Genomic DNA, 7998 nt, shown 5'->3' on the forward strand with positions numbered 1-7998 from the left:
TCACACGGGCGTGTCACACGGATCAAGTCAAATGAATAAATCGTCTGATTCAGAGTCAAATAACAAGTGAAGTCTAGGTAGATTTTTCCTTGGGTATTGTTCTAATCAATCAGTTTTCTCAAAAGTTTTTTCAAATTTTCTTTCTGTGCATTATTAGTTTAGTAATTAGTTTAGATAAAACAAACCTTTTATTTTTAGGCTAGATAATAAAAAGAAAGTTAATACTAGTACTCTTGGTTCCTTTGGGTTTGACACTTCGGTCTAGCCATAAACTATACTACTATTCGATAAGGTGCGCTAGCCTTTGTCGTGATAATAGTTAGTTTCAAGAACGGTCAATTATAAATTTTTTTAAACTTATCACACTTCAAATCATCACGATCAAGTGTTTGGCGCCATTGCCGGGGAACTAAGATATTAGGAACACTCAATTTTTATTACTTTAGCCATTTACTTTTATTGCAATTTAAATTTTATTTTGATTTTTGTTAGTAAATTTTCTTTTCTTCTAGCAGGTTTTCATAGTTTATGACTATAAGAAACCCGTCAGGACCATTATTATTTGACAGTGAGATTGATCGCACAGCTCGTAGAAATCGAAAGAAATAAGGCGATATTCACACCGCAATCGAGGATGGCTAAAAATCAGAATAATCTGATACCTCTTGCGATTGCTGCTAATCCAGTAAATCAAAATCCTGCTCCGTGCACTATGTATGATTATGCTAAACCTTCTTTAACAGGAACTAAATCAAGCATAGCTAGGCTTGCTGTTGCTGCAAATAATTTTGAACTGAAACCTAACACAATTCAAATGATACAGCAATTTGTTCAGTTTGATGGTTTGCGGGACGAGGATCCCAACGCTCATTTAGCAAATTTCCTAGAACTCTACAACACATTTAAAATCAATGGCGTTTCTGATGATGCCATTCGTCTTCGGTTATTTCCCTTTTCATTGAGGAACAAAGCTAAACAGTGGTTGAACTCGTTACCAGAAGGGTCAATCACTAATTGGGAACAAATGACAGAAAAGTTTTTACTTAAATATTTTCTGCCGACTAAAACAGCTAAGTTAAGGAATGACATCTCTTCTTTTTGGGTAAGTGGTTCTAGAAACACTCTCCGATGCATGGGAGAGATACAAGGATCTGTTGAGAAGGTGCCCTTACCATGGATTACAACTCTGGCTGCAGGTTCAAACTTTTCACAATGGCCTAAATCCTTCGACAAGATAGATGGTTGACGCAGCCGCTGGTGGGACTATCAATAATAAAACACCTAGGATGCTTACGAATTTATAGAAGAGATGTGACTAAATAATTATCACTGGTAAGTCATGAGGAAAAAGCCAACGAAAGCACCCGATATTTTTAACATTGATTCAGTTACCATGCTCTCTAATCAGGTAGAACTTTAGAATAGAAAAATTGAAGGTTTTCTTGGTTCTTCACAGGTTCACCTAGTAATGCAATGCAATGCAAGTGGAGGAGGAACGAGCAATTCAAAATACCCACCTTATGGCCACAACATGAAAAACGAGCAATTAAATTATATGGGTAATAATCTTCGACCTCAAAATAATCCATATAGTAACACTTACAATGCAGGATGGAGGAACCACCCAAATTTCTCATATGGAGGCCAAGGGAATCAAAGACCACCACCACCTCCAGGCTTCCAACAACCACCTTACCAACAAGAGAAAAAGTTGAACCTTGAGGAGATGCTAACAAAGTTTATCTCGGTGTCAAAAAATCATTTTTAGAATACCGAAACAACACTTAAGAATCAACAGACATTGATCCAAGGGATCGAAACTCAGATGGGACAGCTCGCCAAATTGATTTCTAAACGACCACAATGTAGCTTGTCGAGTAACATTTAATGTAACCCAAGGGAACAGCTCAATGCAATTACCATTCAAGATGAAGAAGGATTAGTTGGCCCTGAACCAGAATCGAGGCAAGGAATTGTGGTAAGTAAAAGCAAAGGTGAGAAAGACCACAGTGAACAAACACCGGTAAGTAAAGAGTACAAACCTCGTGTACCATACCCCAATACGACAAGGAAAGACCGCACAGACGAACAATTCGTTAAATTCCTTAAATTATTAAAAAAATTACATATTAACTTACCATTTATTGAAGCTCTTTCGTAGATGCCAAACGCAGTCAAATTCTTAAAGGAGCTTTTAACAAATAAGCGGAGGTTGGATGAGGCGTCGCATGTGGAGTTAAATGTAGTTTGCTCAGCCATACTACAGAATAAGTTGGCCAACAAATTAAAAGATCCATGGAGTTTTATGATTCCTTGTTTAATTGGTAGCTTAGATGTTAATAATGTTTTGGCTGATTTAGAGGCTAGTATCAATGTCATGCCTTATAAAATGTTTAAACAACTAGGTCTTAGGAAACCCAAACAAACTAGGATGAGCATTCAGTTAGCAGACAAAACAATCAGATTTCTTAGGGGTATTACTGAAGATGTACTCGTTAAAATTGACAAATTCATATTCCTAGTTGATTTTGTTGTTCTAGACATAGAAAAGGATAGTGACGAGACTTTAATTTTAGAAAGGCCCTTTTTAACAACTACTAGAACTATAATTGATGTTGGTACAGGTGAACTCACACTTAGTGTGGGTGAGGAAACAATCACTTTTCAAGCTCGTAATTCAAGTAACACATCATATATCGAGGGTGATTGTATAAATCGTACTACTAATACTGATCATGTGGTGAAACCTTCTTTGAAGGAAACACATTCAAAGAACACACCCGAGCCATGTTCGAGCAACGACAAAGGACCCACCTATGAAGAAAGAAGGCTACAGGTCGAGGAACTAGATGATTGGCAGACACAGAAACTGAGATCACACGATAAACCAAAACAACGCCATGACGAGCTCAATATTTCACCAAATCAACTTAAGGTTGGAGACAAAGTACTATTAGATGCAGCAGACCTTCGGATTGCCACCTCTAAACCTAATGGAGAAATCCCTCTTACGGTATTTAGCATTTTCCCATACGGCACAGTCGAGGTAATTCATCCCAAATTTGGTACGTTCAAGGTAAATACTACTCGTCTAAAACCTTATTTTTATAAAATTGATAGTATGGATGAGGAGTGTAAACTCCACATACCACCATGACCACGTAACAGAGAGGTAAGTCGAGCTTAGACTATAAATAAGCGCTTCTCGGGAGGCAACCTGAGCACTAACGGTGTTAACTTCTTTAAATTTTAGTTTTTAACATTTAATTCACTAACTCAGTCACTGAACACAAGTTTTCCAGAACCACACAGCTAGGCACACACGCGTGCCTTGGGTCGTGCCTATACCACAGAAAGCAACACAGTCGTGCGATATGGCCGTGTGAAAATGAGGCAAAATTTTTCCCCAACACGGGAGTCGATAAGTTACCACGGCCGTACGACATGGCCATGGGTGAATCTGTCAAAACAACACATGTGACAGCCCAAAATTGACCCTAGTCGGGAAGTGGTTTCGGGACCGCTAAACCGAGTCACCGAAATGTTTAAACGTAATATTTATTGTCTAGAATATGTAATTATGAATGTGTGAAAATTTCAAGCTTCGATTTAGTCGATTGCATGTGAATTCAGTTAGTAGGACTTGTGTGACACTTTTGAAATGTGATAGGCTAATCTATAAGGACCTAATAGTGCATGTAATCAAAAGGGGGGACTTGCATGTCAAATTTCCCCCCCTAATTGGTAGTGGCCGGCCATGACAAGGGATTATGGGCAAAAACATGTCATAAAACATGTTGTGACAATGGTGTATGTAAGAAAAAAATAAAATAATGAGCATGGGAATTGAATAATGAAAGGGAAGAAAAAAAAAAGAGAATGGTGTGAGTGTCTCCCCCCCTTTGCCGTGAGTTGAAGAAAAGAGAAAAAAAAAATTTGTTCATCCTTTTCATTCTCTCTTGGCCGAAAATTCTAAGGAAAAAGGAGGGAGTTTTTGCTTCATGTTTGGTTTGGAAGAGGATTAGGAAGAGGTTTGGCTATACTTGTATCAAGATTAAGGTATGTTTGATGTTGTGCCATGAGATTCATGCATGTTTTTAGTTGCTAGCTTGATGTTCTTATTAGCCATGGTTCAAATCCTTGCTATGTCATGGGAATGGTATTAGGCCAAGGTGGATTTTGTGTTAATGCCATTGCATGCTAAATATGAAGCTTGTTAATGATATATGTGATGGTGGGTTGATGACTCTTGGATTTTCTTTTTAGCATTTTAGTGAGACATTAAGTTCTTTGTTTAACCATGACCAAAATTGAAATGGTATGGTGTTGTGATGTATTCGGCCATGGTATATCCATAAGCATGATTTATGCTTATTGCATGGTAGGTAAGATTTGTGTGGATATATGTTTATATTTGGTTATAATCAACTTGAGATTCGGCCTTTGCACCTATATGTATATATGTTTGCACATGATGTATTGGTATGACATATATACTATCTCAAGGTATATATTTTCTTATGATGATGTTTCGGTTATGAAGTAAATGATAGATGCGTATTGAGCTACAATATGTAATGCATTAGTTAGTAAAATGTATGCCATTTATGTGTGGTATTAAACGTGTAATTGGCCTCAACATCAACATGCATATTCGGCCACATGAATGAGTACATAGGTTGATGTGTTGTTCGGCCATAAGTAAGCATGTTGAAGGCTTTATCTTGACTTAGAAAATTCGCTAAAGAGAATACTAACTAATGTGTTGAGTTTGATTCATGATTTCCGTACATATGTGACTTTAATGTTTAATGAATATATGTGGGCTAAGTACCTTGAATTCCCCTTTTCGATGCTCAAATGATTAAATCAAATTATTTGTTAAATTAAGCTCAAGAGCAAAGGGGAACTAAATCCGATAAAGGGAAGGAAAAAGTGGTCGAATAGCCATCGAATCGTTCGACAACATCCGAGGTAAGTTCTTGAGTAATAGAGCTTAAATTATGATTTGATTAGATCATGTCTCAAGTAAATCAAATCATGCTCTTTGTGTGTGGATATTGAACCGAAATGTGCAAGAGTGATAAGTGTATTGTATTTGAGTTTTGCTAATGAAAATGAAATACGAATGTGTCATGATTTAGTGTTAAATGTGCATGTTTATCCGAATGGTGTCCGGGCTAAGTCCCGAAGGCTTTTGTGCTAAGTGACTAAATCTGGGTCAATTCCCGAAGGCATTTGTGCGAGTTACCAAAACCGGGTTAAGTCCCGAAGGCATTTGTGCGAGTTACAAAAACCGGGTTAAGTCCCGAAGGCATTTGTGCGAGTTACTAAATCCAGGCTAATTCCCGAAGGCAATTGTGCGAATTACTATAACCGGACTATGTCCCGAATACAATCGAGCGAGTCGCTATATCCGGTTAAATTCCGAAGGTACGTGATTCGGGAATGAGCAATCTTGCTGTAAAAATTTCAGTTAATACACTTGCAAAAATTCTAGCAATGAGGTATGTGCATTGGAATAGTTGAGTTCCTTCGAATAATATTCGCTCAGTTGAGTAATGAGCTTCCGGTATTTGGCTAAGATGATCCCTTATGTATGAACATAGGGGTTGGAATGTAAAGTAGAAATGATTTGAACATATGAATACGCGGAATTATCCGTTTAATTATGTGAATGCTATACTTCAGTTGTGTTTAAATTCTTGCTCAAAACTTACTAAGCATAAATTGCTTACTCCGTTTCTTTGTTCTCTGTTTTATAGATTTTGGCTCGTCAACTATCGGACTCGGGATTTTGAAGTCGAAGTCGCCCACACTATCAAAGCCCCTTTTTTGGTACAATTTTGGTTGAGCTTTGAAATGGCATGTATAGGACTACCCTTTGTTGTTTTTCAAGTACCTTTTTGTGATGTATGTGTGTACGGCCATGCAAAAATGGCTCGTAGAAGTGGAGTATGGCATTAGACCATTTGTGTTTATGTATGTATATATGGTTTCATGATGTGACTATGGACTGGAATGGAAGTGTTGGGCAATGATCAGCCCTTGGAATGGCTAAATATGATCATATGTGGACCTATGTATGACAAAACTCTAGTTGGTCTATGGAAACCACGAAATAGGTAAAGTTTACCTTGAAAACAGATGCTGACAGCAGCAGTGGTGTGGATGTGAAAAATCACTAAAAATAGCAGGATTGGAATTAAATAGTGAATAAATTATTTAAATGAACCTTGATGAATCTAATTTCATATGGAAGAAATGAAAAGGTCATATGAGTTGTATGTTAAGAGATATTTAGGTTTTTGTGAAACAGGGCCAGAACGGTTTCTGGATTCCCTGTTCCAACTTTGGAAATTCATTGTAAATTAACCAGAGATAATTAGGAGTCATTCCATATATGTATAGATTCCTCCTTGAGTCTACTTTCTATAGAAACAAACGACATCAGTATTGAAGCCCTGTACAGGGAGATATCCAATTTGTAATGCGTGAAGGTCAGTGTAGTCGAACCCTGGATTAGGGGAGACTTTAACTAATAAACTGTACTAATTGGCCTGACCAAAAATTCTAGAAAAAAATATGTAGATGGACATATGAGTCTAGTTTCATGGAAAAATTACGAAACTGATTTTTGAACTTTGAAACTCAATATATGATTTTTTAAGGTGACAGTGACGCAGTAACCAGCTTGTCTGGAAATTTTTTTTTATGGACTGTGAAAATAATTAAGTTAAGTCTGTGTGCACCTTGTGTTCGACTCCGGTAACGGACTCGGGTAAGGGGTGTTACAATTTTATTGGTATCAGAGCTACGGTTTAGTCGATTCTAGGACTACCGTAATGCGTTGGGTTTAGCTATACATGCCATTTTATGTGATTATTTGATAGTGTGGTGATTTCTGACATTTGTAAATGTGCTTATTTATAGTAATAGATCCCGATCCCGACCAAGCGGTAGCTGATGATCTTGAGAGTGTAGCGCCTGCTCCCGCACAAGGGACAGCTCCGGCGGACTCTCAACCTAATGCTAGTAATCCGAATGATGAGGCTAGGCAAGCTTTTTATAGCGTGATGAATGATTGGTTCAACCAATACATTCGAACTAATACGGCTGTTCCACAACCTCCATTCCCGACAAATAGCACCCCCGCACCTACAACACCTCCGGTAACTAACCAAATAAGGTCAAATAAGCCCCCAGTTGACAGAATCTGAAAACATGGGGCTACTGAATTTAAAGCTACAGATAGCGATGATGCCGAGCAAGCTGAATTTTGGTTGGACAACACTATCCGGGTACTCGATGAGCTATCTTGTACACCCGATGAATGCCTAAAGTGTACTATCTCCTTGCTACGCGATTCTGCCTACTATTGGTGGAGTACTCTGACTTCTGTTGTGCCCCGAGAGCAAGTAACTTGGGAGTTTTTCCAAACTGAGTTTCGGAAAAAGTATATCAGTCAGAGATTTGTTGATCAAAAACGGAAGGAATTTCTTGAGCTTAAGCAAGGTTCTATGTCAGTTACTGATTACGAGCAAAAATTTGTTAGACTTAGTAGATACGCTCGGGAATGTGTTTCGTCCGAGGCTATCATGTGTAAACGCTTCGAGGATGGGCTGAATGAAGATATAAAAATGTTCGTTGGCATTCTTGAAATACGAGAGTTCGTAGTACTTGTCGAGCGAGCTTGTAAAGCCGAAAAGCTTAGAAAAGAAAAACAAAAAGTTGATGTGGGAACTGGAGAGTTTCGTAAAAGATCCTCGGGAAAGCCTCTTCAACAGGCATTGAAGAAATTTCGTGATGATGTGGGCCGGTCTAGAGGCACTTCGGGCCTTTTTAGACGAGATCGTGATCGACCCCCTATGGGTACACGAGGCACCTCGGTCGCCAGTGTTGGGAATGAATGTCGAGACAGAACGGAGTGTCAGCATTGTGGCAAATGGCATTCTGGAAGTTGTAGATTCCATGACCGCTCCTGTTACAAGTGCGGAT

General features: G+C 38.4%; 1 non-coding gene across 1 annotated transcript; it reads right to left on the minus strand.

Moving 5' to 3' along the window:
• Positions 1–1072: 1072 nt before the first annotated feature.
• LOC128281734 (small nucleolar RNA R71) lies at positions 1073–1180 on the minus strand. Its single transcript, XR_008271997.1, has one exon. It is a non-coding gene; the product is annotated as a small nucleolar RNA R71 (small nucleolar RNA).
• Between the last annotated feature and the right edge of the window lie 6818 nt (positions 1181–7998).

Source organism: Gossypium arboreum, chromosome 1, assembly GCF_025698485.1.
Source record: "Gossypium arboreum isolate Shixiya-1 chromosome 1, ASM2569848v2, whole genome shotgun sequence".
Lineage (NCBI taxonomy): Eukaryota > Viridiplantae > Streptophyta > Magnoliopsida > Malvales > Malvaceae > Gossypium > Gossypium arboreum.